General features: G+C 53.3%; 1 protein-coding gene across 1 annotated transcript in view; it reads left to right on the top strand.

Moving 5' to 3' along the window:
- The first annotated feature begins 1,971 nt into the window (after nt 1–1,971).
- DAAM1 (dishevelled associated activator of morphogenesis 1) overlaps nt 1,972–20,621 on the top strand; it is a 99,733-nt gene continuing 81,083 nt past the window's right edge. Inside the window, exons 1-2 of the mRNA XM_075150850.1 lie at nt 1,972–2,071; nt 19,809–19,906. The gene's annotated coding sequence lies outside the window, so the exon portion shown is untranslated. The remainder of the gene's footprint in view (nt 2,072–19,808; nt 19,907–20,621) is intronic.

Below are 20,621 nucleotides of genomic sequence, written 5' to 3'. Positions count from 1 at the left end.
TAGGATGAGCGTGTTGCCGTTTGCACCTTGGGTCCCTGCAGTATCCCTGTGCAAAAACCAGTTGGTTGTGGCAATTTGTAATTATTCCTTTTGCCAGTATGATCTGTGAGCTCTTTTTCTGGTACTTCAGCTTGAGATGAAGCCTCCAATGTGTCCCTCTGCAAAGAAGGGTCCCAGCATTGGGAATCTCCCAAGGCCCACCATGACCCAGATGGGACACCTCATGCATCACATCGCATTAGAACAGGAATTACGGTAATGCATTTCTTGCTGTGGGCTGGCACGGACACAGAGACAGGTTCTGGGGAAACTCCAGCAGTTTGTGTCTTCTTGTGCTTCTGGGGAATGGTTAAGTCCTTGGCAAGACAAGCATGTCTATAGAAAGGTGTTGATGGTTTCAGAAGGAGTTATTTCAGTTTTCAGAGTATTGCCTAGTTTCCAGGAAGGTGCAGGATGGATTTCCTGCTGAAAGATTCATTCTCAGGATGGCAGCTCAAGGGCTCGTGTTTGTTTGCCAAAGGCTAGGCTGTGAAGAGCAATTTAAGAAAGCTTAGAGGTGAAGTCAGCCCAGTAACAGGGAATTGGGATGACTTTGAAATTCACAACCAATAAAGTGAAATAGTTTTTTCCTTGGCAAGTCACACTTATCCTGTGGAGCTCCTTGCTACAGGAGACCAGAAGAAGTTAGGAAAAGGACTGGGCATGCTGAGAAGAAGGAGAAAACCCATTTTATGAACGTGTGGCTTTGTTGAGATAAAAATACCTTCTTGCTTTAAGAACAAAAAATTCCAGCTCATGTCTTAACAAATTTCTCCAATGGGCATAACCTTTCCTGAGACTCTATTGCATTTTCCTCCAGGGATGGTATAGACCACTTGTTTGGAACATGGATTCTGGGGTTTGGGACTGAAACCGTATAGGATGGGTTGAAACTTTATGGGTCCTGGTTTTATTCTGCAGATCAAGTCCTGAGATGGAGCTTAGATGGGCAGAGAAAGCCAGTGTCAGGCCTGTAGGTGCTTAACCTGCCTAGCACTTGCATGGACTCTGCACATACATACATTTCTGTCTCTCTCCCTTGTACAGAAGGCCACCTAGGAGTCTGGACCGCTGTGTATAACCTATCCTGGTTCTCACATTACATTTTGTTCCATGCTTTGCTATCAACTCCCCTAAGGATGCTCTTTCTTTACTTTCCCATCATTGGCCCTTCCTTTGTCTCTGTATCAATTTGTGCGGGCTCCATATGAAAAACAATCCCTGTGAATCCCTTCCAGCCTTTCAGACCTTCCTATACGGTTGTTGCTGAGAAAAAAATTCATACAAGATATAAATAGCTTGACCTCTTATCCAGAAAAAAAATGTTTACTTAAGCTAAAATGTTACACGCTATTAATTTGATCTGCATTTTTGATTTGCACCAAAAGCAATACTTCTGCAGGAAGCCCACAGCCTTATCTCATGCAACGAGGTTATTCCAGTGCATGTGGAAATCCAGCCATATATCAGATTGCTGCTCTGATTTACGTGAAACGGGAACCCCTGGAAAATTGATTTCTTCAATCCCAGCTGACAAGCGGAGAATGTTGTAGCTTGGGAGAACTTTGTCAGGCAGCTGGGACGCTGATCCTGCGTGCCCGTGATCACCCGTGTCGCCAGTCGGATGAAACTTTATCTTCCCCGCTCGCCGGGGTGGCAGCTGGACCCTCCCCGCCCTGCTCCCATCCCGCCTGCAGGAGACGGCCTGGGGTTCCTCTGCAGCACAAGCCACGGCGGGAGACCCGCACCGCGCCTCCTGCTCTGCGCAAGGCCGCCGTCCGGTGCGGTCCCCTTGACCCGGACCCCGCTGTCCCAATGGCGCTGCCCCCGCTTCACTACAACTCCCGGCGGCGGCGGCGGCGGCGGCGGGAGGGGGCGGGGCGACGAGAGGGGGTGACGTCAGCGCGCGGGGCGGGGCCGGGCCGCGCGGGCGGGGCGGAGCGGCCGCGGCCCATTGTGGGCAGGGGCCGGGCGGGCTCCGCGCCGCGCAGCGCAGCGCCGCGCCGGCAGGTACGGCGGTCCGCGCCCGCGGGTGAGTCCGCCGCGCCGGGGCAGCGGCTCCGCCGCCGCTCGCCTCCCCTTCCCTTTCGCCTGGGTGTTTTTTGGCGGGGGGGGGGGGAGGGGGGTGTGATTTTGTCCCGTGTCCCGGGGGCGCTGGCCGTGCCGGGGGGGGGGGGGTTGGATGCAGCGGGGCGGGGGGCCGGGGCTTCTCTCCGCTCGGGGCTTGCCTTTCCCGCGCCGTGGGGGAGGTGGGGAGGACGGGAGCCGAGCCCACGCCCCTCCTCGGGGCGCTCCGTGGGGTTGTCCCCTCGGGCGGGCAGCGCCGGGGCCCCGCGGCGCCCACCGCCCCCCCCACGTCCCCGGCATCTCGGGGCTGAAGTCCGGCGGGGCCCGTCGTGCTCTCCGACCCCGGTGTGGCCTGGGCGGGGTGGAGGGGGGGCGCGGGCCCCCGCCGCCGCGCCCGGGCGGTGCCCGCCCCTGTGGACGCCGGGCAGGGGGCGCCCACCCGCGGGCGTGGGATGCGGGATGCTGCTGCGCTGCCTTCTCCATGGCAACGCCTCCAAGGGCTGCTTCGTCCCCGGCTTCTGCTGGCACGGCGGCTCCCACCCCTGCGGCAGCTCCCAAACCGGGCTTGGGCCCCGCAGGGTCGGGATGTGACCCCCTACTTACCCGCAGAGCCCCGGGGATGGGGTTCCCCCGCTGAACAAAGCGAGTTTTGGGGGGTCTCTGGCCCCCCCGCCCCATCCCTCCCCACCAGGCACAGCAATTTGGGGCTGCCTAATCGTCTGTATGTGCTGAGCCACCAGCGCTGGTGTAAAACACCTTGCTGCGGGCGCGCTCTGATCCAGCCCGATGCTCTGATGTGGGAGCCAGGGTGAGAGTAGGATTTCGGTGTGTCTCGGTGTCGGGCTACGGCTGCGTCAGCGGTGGAGGATGAGCGGGTTTGTGGCTTGGGCACCAGCCGGAGAGCTGCCAGACGGGGAGGTGGGGTCTGTCACTGGCTGCACCAGGCTGGAAATTCGGGGAGATTCAGGTCAGGGGGCCTGCATGGAGGAAGGACGATGCCTTTGCTGCATGTGAGCCTTGGAGGTTGGCACCCGCTGCCATTGGCGTGTGATGGCTGTGGTGGATCCTGCCTGATCTTGACTCGCTTGGCACAAAGTCATTAGTATTAACAGTGGGGTTTCATCCTTGGGGTTCGCACCACTTGCGGACGGCCATGCTGCCTTGTGTGTCAGCACCTGTGTGAAACAGGCTTTCTGCATCTTTAAGTGATCAAGGTTAATTTAAGGCAAAAATGGATGATAATTCTCCTCCTGATGAAAGCCCCTTGAACTGACGGGGCTGTGCGCTGCCAAACCGGGGGTGAGGAGCTCCCCGTGGAAATCGGAGGCGGGTGGGAGATCACGGGGTGTGGCCGAGCCCTCTTTGCCAGGTGCCAGGGCGAGGAGAGCCCGTGCGTACGGGCTGCCCTGGTAGTTTCGGCCAGTCTTGAGCACTGCAGACACTCAGCATTGTACAACCAGCCGACTTCTCCTGGCTGCGCCGAGAGGGACGGCAGAACAAGGCTTTTTCATTTTTTTTTTCCACTCTCTAGAGGTCGATTCTGATACTGCATACAAAATTGCGTGGTGGTGTGTATTAAGGCCACCGTGGTGAACCACGATGCAACCTCGTTATCCTCCCTCGCTGAAAGCAACCTATGCCAAAGCCACTGGTGTTCCCTGCCTGCCCCTCTTTCGGTCCCACCAGGAGTAAATGGGTCCTGCAGCATCCGAACCTTTTTCCATGGGCGCTGGGGTTCATTTCGGTGTGCATTGCCCCCCGAGCCCTGCAGGTCGGGCGTTCACCTTGCTGTTCCTCGATTAATGAGTGACTCACCTTGCTCTCCCCGTGGCCGTACGCCGGGACCTGCCCCTGCTCTGTTGGGAGCAGGAAGCAAAAGCCGAAGTCTGCGATCTCTGACCGCCCGACGTGTGACACCGGGACAGCAGGAAGCACTGACGCTTCCCGGCTCCGGCCAGTTCTCAGCTGGCGTGTGGCTCTGCCGGTGCTGCCCCTGCCATGGCCCCGGGGTTTTTGGGTCCAGCCAGCCAGGCGTGCACGCTGCTCTGCGTCCCAGCCTCCGCCCTGGGGAGGCAAACAGGATGGGTGAGGTGTAAAATCAGCGCCGAATCTGCTCCCCTGGGCTCGAAACGGAGTCAAACCCGTCTTGACCTGAGCTGGCTTCTTATCTGACCCTTTGTTTGCAGCAGGGAGGAGGAAAGGAATGGCCGTGGCGGGCCGGCTCCTCTGGTCCCAGACGAGCCCTCCTGCCGAGGATGGGCAGGAGCTGGGGACAGCCGGTCTAACTGGGTCATGTTTATCTGCCTTTGCTTCTGTGCTTTGTTTTGGTTTCTTCCCCCTCTTCTCCCGTGCTGTCATTGCCACGGCTGAGGAACCCAGCACAGGGGAGGCACGGAGCTGTTGGGCAGCCGGGCTCCTTGCAAATGCAGTTTACCAGCTGGCCAGGAGCGCGTCCCCTCTTGCTCCATGCTCTTGCTTAGCAGTTTGCGTGCGTCGACTATCAGGCTTGCTGCCTGAAGGTCTTTGGCTGAGGCGCTTACGGCAGCCCACCACATGCACAGGTAGCAAATTTACCTGCTGCGTTTATAACCTGAACTGGTTAAAAACTGGCTGGGGATGCTGATAGATGGACCACCCAGAGTGGGTGGTCGTTTTCTGCCCATCCTCCTGCTGCGCAGATACGCGCTGAGCCGCTCCTACACAGACACTTTTATCTCAGAAGTATTAATAAATGAAGCTTGCCTATTTATATGAGCCTTTTAAGAGGCCGGCAGGGCTGCCTTGAAGGCTTGCTCGGCACTGCAAGTATTCAGAGCTTTTTTTTGTGCATGCTCTAGCAGTCGATAAGCCAGGGCATCCAGCTGTCAGCTTTGGAGATTGCCAAAGCCTGCTCAGCGAGATTTCTGCAGGCTTCGCTCACAAATGAGGATTTTGTTGGATGCTTTGGTTTCTGACTTGATGCTGGTAATTAAATATCTTAACTTGGCTTCGGAAAGCTGCCACTGCCATGGAGTGACTGGTGAGGCCATCTGAAGCAGGATGCGCTTGTTCTGCTGGAATTGAGTGTGACCTAACTACGGTTCTTCAGCCTGCGATTTTTTTTTTTAAATACACTTTTTTATATAAGTAAAACTCTTTTAAGAGGAGAAGAAAAATCTTGTGTTTTACTGCTGTGCTGTTAAGCTTGCATGGACCTGCTGGGACTGCTGTTTATTTGCAAGTTGTGGCAGCCGAACGCTGTAAAATTCAAATCATGTCCGTATTGATCCCCCCCCGCCCCTTTTAAGATAATCATATGTGTACTTTTCACTCCTGCACCACAACGGACATCTGAAAAAAGAGGTGGTCTGAACAAAGGCCTGTAAACTGGGGAAGAAATATTGAATGTCTGATCCTGACTTTTGTGTTGGTTAATCTAGATGCTAAACCATATAGATTTACTTACTCTATGTGCTTACCATACTAGGGGATGAGAGAAACGACTGGTAAAGGGTTGGAAAGAGGTTAAATATGCCAGCAGAAGCTTTTCTGCATATTGCATTAGCTCCTTCACCCTTAACGACCTATTTCCAACTTTCTATTTCTTGCAAAAAATAGAGGGCCCTCAGCCCCTTGCGAGATGCTGGGTGTGATTTGCTGTTTGCCTGTGATTCTTCTTTCGCCCCACTGCTTCTTCGGCCTGAGCTGGGTTGGGAGGAAAGCTGTGCTGGTGCCTTTTTACCAAGTGCAAATGATCTCCTGAGAGGGCAGGAGGGTATGTTGTAACGTTTTGGAATACATTGAAGAACCAAGAGTTCTGGGGTAGCGTAGAAAATCTCAGCTCAGTGAGTCATAAAGCTTTCAAGTCTTTGTGGCCGCTGAGAAGAAAACCAAAGGAGGTGGAGATGAGAGAAGTGGCCTGGCACACCATGAAGACATGGTTAGTTGACTGGAGAATTTCATGATCTGAGCTGACAATGCTTTGTTTCATGATTGGTGTGGCCTGAGCACCAGCTACCTGAATTATAGCAAATTAACCAAATTAACACGTGAAGTTGTCTGAACATCTGGCCTGTGTTTTCCTTGTGGTGAAGTTGGGTGGGGTCATTCCCAAGGGCGTCCCGTCCCACGCTGTGCCCAGGTCTGGAGCAACCTCTATGCGCGCCGCGTGAATCTCGAATCACCCCGTCCTGTTTGTGCTCCCTCCTGCGTTCACCCCCAGCCCTTTGGGGGAGTTTGTTGTGAATTTGCTAAATGGAAGAGGTTTGTGCTGCTTGGAGCACCTGGGCGAGGAGGTCACTCCTGGCCTCTTCCTAAATCAGCCAAATAGATGGGGTGGCCCAACCTAGTGACAGTCATTGATGAGTCATTATTATAATGACTCAATAAAATACTCAATATATTACTCCTTGTGGACTGAGTTGCCTTGAGCATCTTTGTACTCAAAACATTGCCTTGACCTACCGGAGGGGCAGAGTTGGTGGAGGGGCATGTTCCCACCCACCGCGGCACGCGCCAGCCCGTCATCGCTGACTGGCACTAATGTGTCAAACCCCCGGAGCTGGGCTGCTCTTCACACCTTGCCTCTTCCCGGAGGACACGCCAGTTGCTTTGCTGCTGATTCGATTTTTCTTTTACGCTGTTTTGGAGCTCTCTCGCTCAACTCTTCTGGACTCGGCACTGAGGAAATACAGCAGCGCGTCCGCAGTTGGGTTAGTAAGAGGTGGTGCGTTGCTGGTTGGAGGCATCCTCGTCTTTCTCAACCCAGAGCGCCGAGCTCCCCGGCGCTTGCAGGGCCTGGCAGATGATTGAAGGGTTATTCGCCTTGCCAGACAAGTGGCTTCATGTTTCGCCTTCTGCATTCCTCCGGGTGAGCATTGCATAGCGATGCGCTTTCAGCTCCGTGCTGCTTACCTGAATCATGTCTTCCCTGTGCACGCAGCTTCACCGCCTGGAAGTCAGGGCTGTCCCTCTCCAGGCTGCTCTGTCAACGTGCGAGCGTTTTTACAAGAGGGTAAATGAAGTAACGTGTGGAGGGTGTGGTGGAGGAGCAGCAGAAGTGTCCGGCTCTGGCTTCAGTGGCAAAGGCGACTGTTGCTGCTTTTACCACCCCTCCTGAAGGGACAGTTTTCAGATGCTGAACCCAGTGACCCAATTCCCAACCTCTGGATTTGGGCTGTTGCCAGGAGTTTTGCACGGAGGCTCCTTGTCCCTTTTTGCACGGGCCCTGGACGGAAAGCAGCCGCACCAAAGCTCAAAGCAACCTGGCAGCAGCCAGATACCGGTGAGATAGAGAGGGGAAGGACCCAATTGATTCATCTGACCTGTGCCCATCCTCAGGAGAGCAGAGGAGAACGCAGTGGGATCTCCAGGTGTTCGTTGCTCCCTGCTGCTCATCCATGGGGCTTTCATGCCCGTCTCCCCGTGGCGATGGGCTGGGCTGCTGGCAGATCCTGCCCCGGGGCACTATGGCAGGAGGAAGGCAATTCAAAATTGTGCCATTCAGAGGCTGACTTGGGGGGGTTTGCATGAAACGCCAGCAGCTGGGCTCTGTACCAATATGCAAAACGTAGCTATGGAGCTTGGCAGCTTTTGGGGACGGTTCTGCGGGGCGTTGGTTCCTTCGATGCTTCGCAGGAGTGAGGATCAGCTTGCGTTACCGGTGGTGGTCCTTCTGGCAAGCGGGACATCCTCAGAGATTTTAGGGTTGAGTGTTTGAGGGTAGAACTATCAACAAGCAGGAAAGTGCACGCACCGTTTTTGGACAGGAACAAAACCACCTGTACCCGAGGCTGCAGGGCAGGGGAGCTGGGGCTGTGCTCTGCACCCAGGAGCCAGCTTTGCACCGCTTGGGCTGGGAGGAGAAGATGGTACTTGTCCTAAAAATCAAAGAAAACTGGAGCATGAGAATGGGGGATGCAGAGGGGCATCGTTCTGGGGTGGGACCTGCAGTCGCTCAGGTCTGGGGTGTAAGAGGGAGGGCGCAAGCGGGTCAGGGTGGTGGAAAGACCCACAGCGTTTTATGCTGCTCAGGTGATGTCCTAGCAGCTTGGTGCCTGTTACGGGCAACCTCTGCTAGCAGCAGGTCTCGCTCCCAGCTCCAGCAGGGAGGAGAAGGGTGGAAGAACCGTCTGGAGACCATTTCCCCCACCCCAAACAAGCAAGATGAATTGCTTGCTATGGCTCGGCCACGGAGGCAGCGCAGCCGGGATGGTTTCTGGCTCAGATGTGTGCATGACATTTAGCTTAGGCTGTGGTGGGTCTGCCCTGCTGCTGCTCCTGAGTGTTTCTTTTGTGCAGACCTTTCCGAGTCGACTCTCTGGAGCCGCACACCCATCTAACTTTCAACTAGTCATGAGATTTTTTTTTTTTTTTTTTCCTGGGTGCCTGTTTCTGGCTTGGCCTCAGCATCTTCTAAGTGAACAGTGCTTAGAGGAGCCGTGAACTCTTGCGTGCCACTCTGAAGAGTCTACGGTAGCTGAGGTCCGGTGCAGCTGTTTCCTTCAAGGACGCTTGTGTGGATGTAAGCGGCTGTAAATCTGTTTGTGTAAAGCTTTCTCTCCTGTGGCTGCCAGGCTGCTCCTGGAAACTGCAGCACCTTCTCGCCCGAGCCAGAGCTGAGAACGGGGGAGATGCGGTTGGGGAGGTGGATACCCTCGCCGTGCCTGGCTTTCACAGAAATCGCATGCGAAGGACGCTTCATTTGCTGAGGTTTTCTCCCCTCTGCCCCCAAGGCGCGAGGAGTGTCTTGGCTGCGGCTGCGTGCCGGCTGCAGGGAAGAGAGGCAGCTCTCTGCCTTAATATCAGGTTGAGCCTTTCGGATATGTGGTGATTTTCAGCTGCCCTGTTTTGCTTGGCACTGTTCTCCTTGCACATCCCATGCATAACTTTCAGCTGCTGGGCTTCTGCCGAGGGACACTCGCCCAGCTTGCTCATGGACACCCTGGTGTTGGAGCTCCTCCATCTGCAAGGGAGAGGAGCAGCCCCGTGGCGATGCCACCTTGGGTTTTCTTCTGCCGTCAGGTCCTGTGGTCAAGCACAGGGCTTCTCCCATCCCTGTTTCTCAGCCTCCGTGTGCAGGAGTCGGCAGGGTTAAGGCTGTTGGAAGCCTGGGTGTTGCTCGGCAGTCCGGGCAAGCGTCGGGCAGGAGAAAAGCTGAACTTGCAAATCTGTTCCTGGGCGCTTCGGTAAGTCACGCCAAGGACTGTTTGAACTGCACTAATCCCCGGTGCCTCCAGAGCAACCTTGTTTATAAGAGCCGGCACTTCAAACAGGTATCCAGACAGATATTTTACGTAAGCCATTTGCTTAACAAAGCTCTCTGGGTACGAGAGGTTGGTTTTGAGACCTCAGCCCACGTGCTGCCTCCTCACCCTGGCATTTTGGAGGCATCCTGCAAAGAGGCTGGAGGCTTTTTGGGGACAATTCGGATCCATTTATAAACTCCAGCTCCTTTTATCTTCTGTGGAGAGTGCTGCCTGGCAAGTTGCATGTGAAATAGCTGGTGGTTGTGCAGCCACGAGTTATCTCTACCCATCACACGGAGCAAAAAGATGTCGAGGAAAATTTTTGGAGCGTGCTAAATACTGTAATCCCTACAGTCAGTTTGCTTTTGGGTATGGAGCTGGAAATGAGTCTTTATGCTGATTGTTTTCTCATATTTACTTTTGTATTAAATGCTGCTCTTCCATTTACCGGGTTCAACAAAATTTGCCATTTCTTAAGTGATGCAGTGGTGGTTGTGTTCAAACCGCAGTGATGTGCGATGGGCTGTGATTTGGGTTACGCAGCCATGAAATTGTGCCGTTTCCTTAGTTGGCGTGCGAGGACTTTCCTTACATCCATAAAATACAGTATCTCCCTGGCTTTTCAAGCCATCCTATAGCGTGACAGTTTTCAGCATGAGAAAAAGAGACTAAAGAGGGACTTTACCTCAAAATACTCAGCAGATGGATTTCCAAAGGATCACTTGTAGTTGCATCAGATGAAGCTCTGTTGGCTTTGCGCCAGGGATGAGGCTGAACTAGGTGAGAGACGCGTGAGCCGGTGGTGATGATGTCTCACAGCTGTAGCTCGGTTGCCTCGTGTCCACATTTTCTTCCCTTTGCCTTGTGTTTTGGACTACATCTTTCATTTTGGTGGGAGTCAGGGGCGAGAGTGTGTCTTTGGGGTCTGGCGTCCCTCGTATGCCATGGAGTGTTGGAGCAATTAAGGAGGGACCCATCCCTGGGGACACCAGGGGCTGAGCTCCAGCTATGGCAATGGGCTGTTACGGTGCGTCCTGAGATGCATGTTCTTGCTCTGGGAAATCGACTCTTTGGGCAACACAGGGAGGGGACCAAGCCTTGGATTTGTGAGCGCCTGTCGTGGTTGAGAGAAGTTTTGGAAAAACACCTCTCCGGCTCTCTGCCCTATAGCGAACCCACCTGCTGCAAAAGGCTCTTGCAAAGATGCTCTGGAGCTTGAGGGATGTTGCTGCAAAGGTCCAAAACACACGACCGCCGTCCTTTCTGGTGCTGGCCTTGCTTTCGGCTCTGTCCTGCTAGAGGATCCACAGCTCCGCTCTCCTTTGGGTGCAGCGCTTCCCGCTGAGCAGAATTGGCTCGGATTCAGGAAAATAAACAAACCTCCTACGCCGGAGCTGGGAGTCCCGGGTGGTTGCACAAGGGGAGAAGGTTGTAACCAAACGGCCCTTTCATCGCCTGTCTCCTGTGCCGCTGCTGCAGCTGGCTCTGCAGCGCTGTAACTGTGTTGCCGTCTAATTTATAATATGCTGCGTTTGGAGGACAGCTTTATATTCTTGTTTCTAAATTCTTGCGTAGCTCCAAGAAATTTTCGCTAACCTTTCCATTTTGCACGTGGTTTTGTTTCTGTTCGGAGTTCCGTGTTATGAAAGCTTGCGGGACGCTGCTGGTGGGGATGTGGTGTTGGCGAGCCCGTGCCGCACATCTGGGCAGAGGAGAGGGTGGTCTCTTACCTGCGCTCGCGGGATGCTCGGTGCTTGCTCAGCACTGTCGCCTGTGCCCGCGCTGCAACGAGGAGCCGGCTCCTCGGGGCAGGGTCCGGGTCGCGCAGCACCCAGCATGGATGGATGTTAACAGCTTGTCAGTGCTGGTCTAACCCCAAGCCTATTAAAAGCCCACAGGACTGAGTCTTCCCCTTCCTCCTCCTGCTTCCTCCTCCTCCCTCGCTTTTCAACACCAGGTTTTTGAATAAATCATCTAGGATGTGATCACACAGGAAACTCGCAATTTTTTAATTTTTTTTTTTTTTTTTTTACAGCTAAGTTAGGAAGTGAATTCAGCTCTCCAGGGTTTCAGTCCTGTGCTTTTTAATCACGAGGTTCTCCATCCTTTCTACTCTGTCACTTGTGACGTGACGTCTCCTTGGCCGCATAAGCCTTTCCCCTGCTTCTGCCTGCCTGCAGAAACAATAGCTGCTGGAAACGCTCTTCAAGAACCTGAAATGGATGGGAATTGCCTATGGAAAATGCAGATTTGATCTACGTTAGGGTCTTTTTATTATTATTTTGTTTACCACTTGGTTATCCTTTTCCTTCAAAGAAAAGCAAAGCCCTTGTTCTTGCAGAATTCATTGCTTCTGATGTGTTACTCGCTGGAAGTAACGTGCTCAAAATACTGCATTCCTTTGTGCATCTTTATTTTCTTTTTCTTTGTCGGTGGAAGCTTAGGGAGTATAATGGGCAGATTAGCAACTGTATTTGTGGAGTAACCCATCTTTGTGCAGGTCTGGCTAGAAACCAATTAAGCTTGTCTTGATCTCTAAATGAGATTTTTGTCGAACGCCTTACCCAACTGCATCCCTTAATAGCGGGGTGGGATGAAAATAGCTGAACTTGTAAAGATCGCGTGTTGGATAAATAGAGAGGCGTTGGTTGCGGGGAGGTTCCTCGGGATGCGTGTGAACCGCTGCCTCTTTGTGCAGTGGTTTTGTAGCTCCAGCTCTTGAAATCTGGGATTAGGTCTATTTGGCTGCTAGTGTGCAAACCTCGGCGGTAGCGTGCCTGGCGCGGGGTGGGAGGCAGAGCTGCTGGATAAATAGGGAATGTCCCGTGGACTTCATTAATGTGCCGGTTCCCATCCCTGTAACATCCCTGGGGTGAGACCAGGGCAGGTTTGGGAGCTCCTGGTGACTTTCAGCTGTGGGTCCCCCAAAGTGCCTTGGCATGGGCTTATCCCCCTGCACCTGGGTTGCTTTTCAGCCTGAGAAAACCCCATGGCTTTTTGGAGGGGCACATTGCATTGCTGGGCTGGGGGACCCTGCCTGGGTGGTGTTTGGTGCTGCTGCGATGAAAACCGGTCTGGGAACGGCGCTTCAGTGCGGCGTTTTTGAAGAGAACTGACTAAATAAAGATGCCTTTAATAAACCATGCCTTCGGGGAACCCTTATATCTCTGTCCCAGAATGTTCCTGCGTCAAGATAAGATTGCAGAGGAGCTGGATTTGTGCTCTGCTTTGGGAGGTGTAGGTGGGGGAAGGGCACGGGGTACAAACATTCGTTATGGTCACCTTTATTTGTGAAGTAACTACAGACAAGCAGTGCACAGCCTAATATCTTCTTCCCTGAACGCCTGGCTTCTCTGTCATGGCCAAACAGCGGGGAGAGTGATCTCAAGGGAAGGAGGGAGAGAAAACACCAGGCGAACCGTGCTCCCTTTGTTGGAAAGGATCCCGTTTTCCTCATCCCAGCCCTCCTGGCTGCCACGCGACCGCTGCCGCCCCAGCTCCGCGGGCCCTGCCGGCGGTGGGTTGTGGGGCGTTGATGGTGGGATCACGATGTTGCGCTTGTGCAAGGATGTAGCTGCTGCAGATGAGCCAAATTGTGGAGCTGGGAGGAATAAATCCGTGCGAGGCGTGGTCGATGGCAGACAGGAGCTCCTGGCATAAGCAGGCTCAGCTAATTTAATCTGCGGTGGACCCGATCTCGTTTGTCTTCTAGTTGAGTTAAATATACCCTTCGAGTTGTGGTTATGGAGGCTAACTCCAATTTTGATTATGCAAAACGCGCAAACGCGGGACGCAGCTGGCTGCTTCCGAACGGAGCTGGGAGGGGAGTGGGATGGGGCATCCCATGGCCAAGACCCTCGTTGCTCTCTCCTGCTAACCTGTATCTGGACCACGACGAGGTACAGGATGCTTGACAGGTAGCTGCGTGGAGATCTCTAGCTCTGGATTTTCGGGCAATGCGGATTTTGGAAGCACTAGGTCTTGCAGAGTAGCCATAAGCTTTCCATCGTCTGACAGGTTTTAAAGTTTAGTGGCCGTGCTGCAGCTACCTGGGCATGGCTGGTGGCTTCAGGACAGAGAAAAGGGCCCTCTCCATCTTTGCGGAATCCCCAGAGACAGCAGTTCAGTATTTCTGGATGCAAAGGAATAAAAAGAAACTTCAGAAGAAGTTTTAGTCTTGGAAAGTAAAAGGGAAATTAAATGTATTAGTCTGAAGGTGCCACCTGGGAATTTATGTGCCTGGGATTAAGATCAGGAAGTTGTGGCCGTGTGCGTGTTGGGGACTGCCGGTTTGCAGCCCGCTCTGCCTGTGTTGGTGCTCTGCTGGAGCTGCTAGGTGGGTCTCTCTCCCGAGGTTTGTCTTGTGTGATAGCATCTCAGATTCTTCTGTGTTTGGCCCCACAAGAGTCCTCAAAAGACCAAAAAGTCACAACAGGTAAAATGCGCTGCTCTATCTTCTCTGGGGTGCCAGCCTCAAAGCCAAGAGTTGCTTTGTCTTTTCAGCCTTCTCTATTGCAGGCTTCAAAATAGCCAAGAAAGCAGTTCATTAGGAGAGCTTTAACGAAATGTGGCTTCAGGGTCTCCAATATCGGCAACTTCTGAGTTAAATACCCGGTGACAGTCTCACAAGTGACTTGTGCCAGTATTTGCTGTAGGCTGGCAAACCGCTATTCGCCAGTTGCTTATCTGCAGTATGTGACCAGCTTATCCTTGAGCAGCTGGATTTAACCCCCTTATCCGCCTGTGCGCGGGCAGCGTGGTGTGCCGTGCCGTGCCGGCCCACCGCGCTCTCCCACTCCTCCGCCCCAGTGTGCCGGGAGGAGCCCGGATGGCTGCAGCCGCGGCTGGAGGTGGGGGCTTCCGGGGGAAATGGGTGTTTGCCTTCCATGGGATGATTGATTGCTTCTGTTATTTAAAAAAACAAAACTCCTGGAGAGGGATAATTAAGCTGATTGAAGTGTTTAAGTGAATGAGTTTCCCTTTAATTTAAAAAAAAAAAAAAAATCTATATATCATCATGGTACCTAAAGAATGAGCCACTGACCTGCTTTATCCCTGATTTGGCTTACAGATGGAGAGGGGAGGCAAATTTTAGATGAAAGGGCAGGGGGGGGAATCAGCTTTACCCTTGAAAGATTGACTCCTTGGCTTCTGTGGCGATGCCTGAGTTAGTTGAGAAAAGCAGAGATCCGCTTTCCGAGGGCAGGGCGGTTTGTGCTTTCCCGGGGTCTCAGGGAGCAGAGCAGCACTCGTACCGTCGGAAGAAGGTCCCCTGGTGAGGGTGAAAACCACGGCGGGTGGCGGCACGTCCTCAGCCCCTTCATCCCCGCAGTGTTTGCTGGCGTTGGCTCCAGCCCCGTGCTCTGCCTTTCCTCTTTGCCATTTTAAATGATTTCCAGTGAGCAAAGAAGTGGGTATTTGCTGGCTACGTATTCCTGCATTGCACTGACTTTAAAGGTATATCTGTGCCTGTTGTGTATTGCTTCGGGTGTGCACGGGAAGCGCCCGGTGCTCAGGGATGCTCACGGGCTCTGCCGCCTCATCTGGGTACCAGCCGCACCACGGCAGAGCGCAGAGCTCATTTTAGGACTGCAGCAGAGAGCAATAGTCCCCGAACGCTGCTGTGCCTGGCCTCAAAGGTATTCACGATGAGGGTGAATATTTCTGAGACGGCACAACCAGAAAGCGCTTGGACCCGGCAGCCAGGAGTGTAAGGGCCTGCAGAAAGCACGTGTGCCGGCTCGCTCTTCCTCTCGCCCGGGCTGGGAAGGGCTGGCAGGGCTTGCAGCCTTCCCAGCTCTGTGGTGTTATTTATTATGTCCCTGAGAGCTGTGAGCAGCGGCCGGTGCCCTCCGTTTTGATCACCTGCACTCATGTTGGATGCTCCCCAGTGCTGTGCCCAGCCCGTCTGCTGCAAGAGGATGGCTGCAAGCATCCCGGGCTGCTGCAGTGATACAAATCCATTGGGGTTTTTTTTTTTTGGTTTTTTTTTTTTTTTTTTTAATTCTTACCATGTAAAGGAGCCGTTTTCTCCCCCCCCACCCCCAAAATAGCAGCATGGGGCCAGGTGGTCCATTCAGGGTGGCAGTTCCCGGTCCCCGAGCCAGAAGGATGCTTCGGAGCCGGGAGCCGTGCCCTGGGGCTGGGAGGAGGCGAGGGAATGGCAACTCCTCGATGGCGAGTTAAGTGAATAGATGTGACGAGACACGTTTGTTTATCAAAATACTAATCGGTGCCGGGGGGATGGGGTGTGTTTTGGGGAAGGGGTGAGACAGCGTGGCGGGGTGTGGGTGACTGCGAGCAATGGGGACCACAAACACAGCTGTGTGTGCCTGCACGCCTGATAACTTGACCTCATCGCTGCTGGGAGTCCCTGCCTCAGATACCCTTTATTAATCTGCAGAGATAATTGTAGTTTTAACGTTGCCAGCGGGGGAGTTTGCATGAGGCGGAGGCGTTCCTAGAAGACCTCCACAGGTACCATCCTGGAGGTATCCAACGTGACTCAGCATCTTCGCTGATGGTTTTTTAAAGTAGGTCTCAAATTAGCGCCTATTTTAAAAACTAGGAGATGATCTGAAGATGGGGGTGCTGGGAAGTGATCCCAAGAGGTGATTTGGAGCCGTGGAAAGCGGTTTGAGCCGTAATCAGCTGCAACCGTTCCTGCCAAAGGCAGTTTGGGAGCAGGGCTGCTGCTGAGCCGGCGGTGGAAGGGCAGCGCCTGGCCCTGCCCTTGGTGTTTGACGGGGCTGGTTTGACTGATGAGGGTGCAGGGAAGTGCCACACGTGCATAAAAGCTGGGGAAATGCTTCATGCTTCACGCCTTTTCGTCAAGAAGCTAAAAAATGTAAGCGTGTATCGCTTTGTCGGGGGCGCGGTGATGGGCATCCAGTGGCTCTTCAGTCTAGCAAACAGCCCACGTCTGGAAGCCAAAGCCGGATGCGTGCTGTCCAGAGCAAGGCACAGGTACATCTGTATATTTATTTATTTTTGAGCTGCATTTAAGCGCTAAAACACTCACAGAAAATGGCCTCAGCCTCATCTTGACACCCTGGGTCCAGACCACCGGCAGCTCCAGGAGGGAGCTTGAGCTTGAGTGCGTTCAGCCCTCGATATTGAGAGAAGTGGATAAGATTCACAGGCTGCAGTGCTTGGGAGTCCCATACTCCAGGAGAAATCACACTTCTAACAGGGCTTCACGGGGCTGGAGGAGGACCACGCAGAAGAGGTCAGTGTGGATCTGACCACGTCTCCCCGCCCCACGGCAGGCAGCCCCGTTCGGATGAGCGGTGCATGGGATGCCATCGGCAGCAGCAGCCTCTACATCCAGACGCTGCATCCCACCCTGCCTGGCGGCTGCAGCCCTACACAAGCCACCAAGCAGGTGTGGATGGAGCTTCTGTGGATGCAAAGCAGATGTCAAGCAGCATTTTTACCTACTTGCTTGCAAAAATCACCCATCGGGTCTGCCTGCCGTGGGGCAGAGAGGTGGGGACCCGGTGAGATGTGGCACAGATCCACGCTGGCCTCTGTATCGTCCTCCGCCAGCCCCGTGAAGCCCTATTAGAAGTGTCTGCTCTGAAAGAATGGTTTCTTCTGGAGTATGGGACTGAAATGATAGTGCTGGAGCACTCACTGCCGAGGATAGCCCTCATTTTGTCTTTTCCCGTTGATCTGAATGAAGTAATTTGTAAGGACGTTTTCCATGGATCAATAAATCCATGCTTGCTGCTGTGCCTGGGAGGTTTAATTTGCTCTAGACACTGCACTGAGTATCTCTGTTCTGAATCGCACTGCGAAGTCCTGCTCTTTGGGAGAGGATGGGGATACGACTGGATCCTGCAGGAACATGCTGCAGGCGGCTGATGGTGCCCGGTCCCTCTTAATTGTGCATCTCCCAACATGGGCTAAAGAGGTTAGGGAGGGTGTAAGTGCAATAGTTTCCCTAGGTATGCCTGTGGAGCTTGAGGAATTTGTCCCTTGTGCCATGCAATTCTTGATGTTACAGTCTTGGGGAAGGTGAAGCCAAAAATTAAAGGAGAGGAGGAAGCATTGGCCTTTGGAAGGAGACCAACAGGTTGGTTTCCCTTGCAGATCTCTGCGTGATGTTTCCTGTTGAGAGGAATTGAAAAATTCCTGTTGCACCGTGCTACCTCCCCTTCCAAAAACTGCTTTGGTGAGCCAGGGAGCGTGCGTCTTTTGAAAGCGATGCACGCGTGTTGAAGAAGCCTGCCATGGGATCTGCCTGAAAAAAGAGGGTTCAAAAACCCAGCTCTGCTACACCTAGAGAAGTCAAAGATAACCCCGAGATCCCCAATCCGGAGCTTGTTTCCCTTGCTTTGTCCGAGCACTGTGGTCTGCTGGGGCTGGAGCGGTGGCCATGAGTGGCTTCATCCCCTGGGAAGGGACCTTGCTTTCTGCCACATGCCGTGGATTTGGGGTGTTTTGTTTGTACTGAGGAGTACAAGACTGTTGTCGTGTGTGGGAGGTGGTTTCTGACTTGTTCTTGGAGCATGACGGGTGTTTTGGGAACCTCTGAGCTGATGGAGCATGGTCTGGGGTCAGCCGTCCCCGTGGGCATCCAGAGCCTGGCTCTCCATCCCGCTCCGCCTGCCCGGCTGAGCACTCAGGGACCCCTCCACTGCTCCTCCAGAGTGGCTCCGAGACTATTTTGCAGCTCTTGGAGGTCAGAGCTTGCAGTGGGGAATCCAGAAACATTCCCAGAGCCAAACCACGCCACGGCGAGGGGTTGTGTGCCTGGTCTCTGCTTCTCATTTCCTTCATCGCTTCAGAGAGCAGTTGAGCTGCACACGGGGTTTCAGCGGGTTGTCCCCTCTTTTGTTCCTGTATATGAGAAACGTCTGTGCATGTGTTTATATTTAAAAAAAAAAAATATATATTTTAACATAGCTGTTTGTAGTTATGCCACTCAGGACTGGTCTGGTTGGGCAAAGGAGGGATGTTGCTCGCAGCTGCCAACCTGTTGCACTGGCAGCTGTCTGATGGTCCTGCTGGTCCGGCCGTCCTTGCACTTGGAAAAAAGCAAGTGTTTACAGGGAACTATCCCAAACCTGCTCAAACCCAGCTAGAAAGGCTCCTTCTGATGTGAACAGGCTTTGGAGTAAGTCTTGCAGCACCAGTGGAGAGGCCCTATTGCTGTTACTTGAATCACAGCTTGGCCCAAGCCTTTCCACGTGTGTCCGTTTTGTGTTTTCTGTCCCCATTTTCCTGCACGCTTGCTGGCATGTTGGGATAAAACCGATGCAGCTTCTGGTGGCAGGGCTGGATGTGGGCTTGCTGCTTGCCACGCTGCTGCCTATCCTCTGGGATGGCGAACGCAAGGTCAAAGCATCATCGTGCCGAGGGCAAACTGGAGCAGCCATAGAAAGTCATCATTTTAAATAATTCCAGAATGGTTTCTTCTCCCTTTCCTCCCCCCTGTCCCCACGTTCTTCCCCAGCACCGTGTCCTTCCCCACCCACAACCCAGGGGCTGCCTGGATCTGTTCAGGATTTGTGTTAAAAGGGAAATGTTATGTACGTAATGAAAACGTCGTATTGCTGGGTAGAAATGGGATTTGGTGCTTACTGCTGTGACTCTTTCTCATGCATGAGGGTGAACTGATTGATTACTGAGGTTTGAGATTAAATATTCCCCTGAGCTCTGCTGGCATTTAATGGGGGGGGGGGGAGGCAGAGAGAAGGGGAGGAGGAAAACGATGGTTTTCCTCCAAGGCAAGGAGAGCAGGGGAATGTCTACTGAGCGCATCCTCTTGTCTTGCTCTGCACGCCGTCTGCTGTAATGAGGGCTCCCGGCACTGGAGTCATGGACCACGATAAATCAGGTGCCTTACACTGCATCCATGATAGCGAGGGAGCTGCTGGTGGGCTTTGCCGGTTCCTCTCACTGCTGGGTGGAGCGTCCCGTCCCGTCCCTCTGACTCAACTGCATCCTCACCTCCCTGCATCCCAGTCCCTGCTCGAGCCCAGCAGCAGGGTAGACCTGCTGTCCCCTCCCTTCTCCCTCCGAGCGCGCCTTATTTATTTCTTTTCCTTAATTTCTTTTAATCCAAAAAACCCTCTCTTTTTGGTTTCGATGGGAGGGGAGGAAAAACCCCGACGCGTCGCTCCTCAAGCGCGCAGTGGGAGCTTCGCCGTGCCGGCACAGGTTGGAGACACTCGCCTTCGCCTGCTTTCCTTGAAGTCTAATCTTAGCTGAAGGCGACGGGATCCCCCCGGGGTACGGCGGAGGTTTCCTGTCAGCCTAGACCTTAAGAAACACGCACGCAAACAAAAACAACACAGAAGCACTTAGGTTTATTTGGGTGAATTCTTTTAAAAAAGGGTGTGACTTATTTTTGCGAGCAGCCCCGGCGCACACCGGCTTTGTTCTGCTGCAGTCGGGTATTTCAGGTCTTCCAAGATTTAATCAGAATAATTAGTTACTGTCTGTTTATACCTTCTGTTTTTGTTGCAGGGTTTCCAAAGGGCGTATTTATCTTCCAGAGTGCTGCTTAAGTGTCGCTTAATCATTAAGCATCTGATTTCCTCCAAGTTATCTGTCATGCTTCTTATGTAAGTAAATAAAAAAAAAAAAGAAGGGAGGGTGGGGATGGTGTTGGTGGATTCTGCTTGGGGGCGTTTGTAAGGATTTTTCCTGATTGTCACGGGTTTAATTGTGAGTTGCCTTTGGTTCCCAGCCCGTCATGCGGTGATCAGAGGACTGCGTGTTTGGATTGGAGCTTAACGACCCAGCCAGTTTAATGAGATTGCTTTCAGCCAAGCCTTCCTGTATACCCCACTAAACTCGCAAGAGCTGTCTTCCTCTCTGTCAATTTAGGGGGAGGGGGTGTGGGGGGGAAAGACTTTGCAGAAAGAAAGGGCTTTTGCTTTCGCTCGTACACCTTTGACTCCTTAACCCGGTGGTATCCCTTGTAAAAATCACAGCTCTGCCTGCAAAAAAGTTACTGCTATAAGTTTGCCAGGATTGGAAATCGTGTGTTTTTCAGCCTGTATTTGCACATTTGGTTTGGGAAGGGGGACCGGTGGTGCACACATTTCCCATCTTTTTAACATGGGGGATGAGAAAAACACAGAAAAACACTGCAGAAGAGGACGGGATGGCTGGAAAGCCTCGCAACGAGACAGCTGTGGTGCTGAACCCACCCCTGGTTCACGCTTGGCACCTCCATGAATCGCATTGTATTTTCCCTTCAGTATTTATCACTGAGAGCAGCTGAGGGCGGCCGCTGTGCTGGTGGCAGTGTGAGGCTGGACGATTTCGGTGGTG

The sequence above is a fragment of the Calonectris borealis genome, chromosome 5, assembly GCF_964195595.1.
Source record: "Calonectris borealis chromosome 5, bCalBor7.hap1.2, whole genome shotgun sequence".
NCBI lineage: Eukaryota > Metazoa > Chordata > Aves > Procellariiformes > Procellariidae > Calonectris > Calonectris borealis.
The sequence above is the reverse complement of the archived record's forward strand: the minus strand, read 5'-3'. Positions and strand labels throughout refer to the sequence as shown.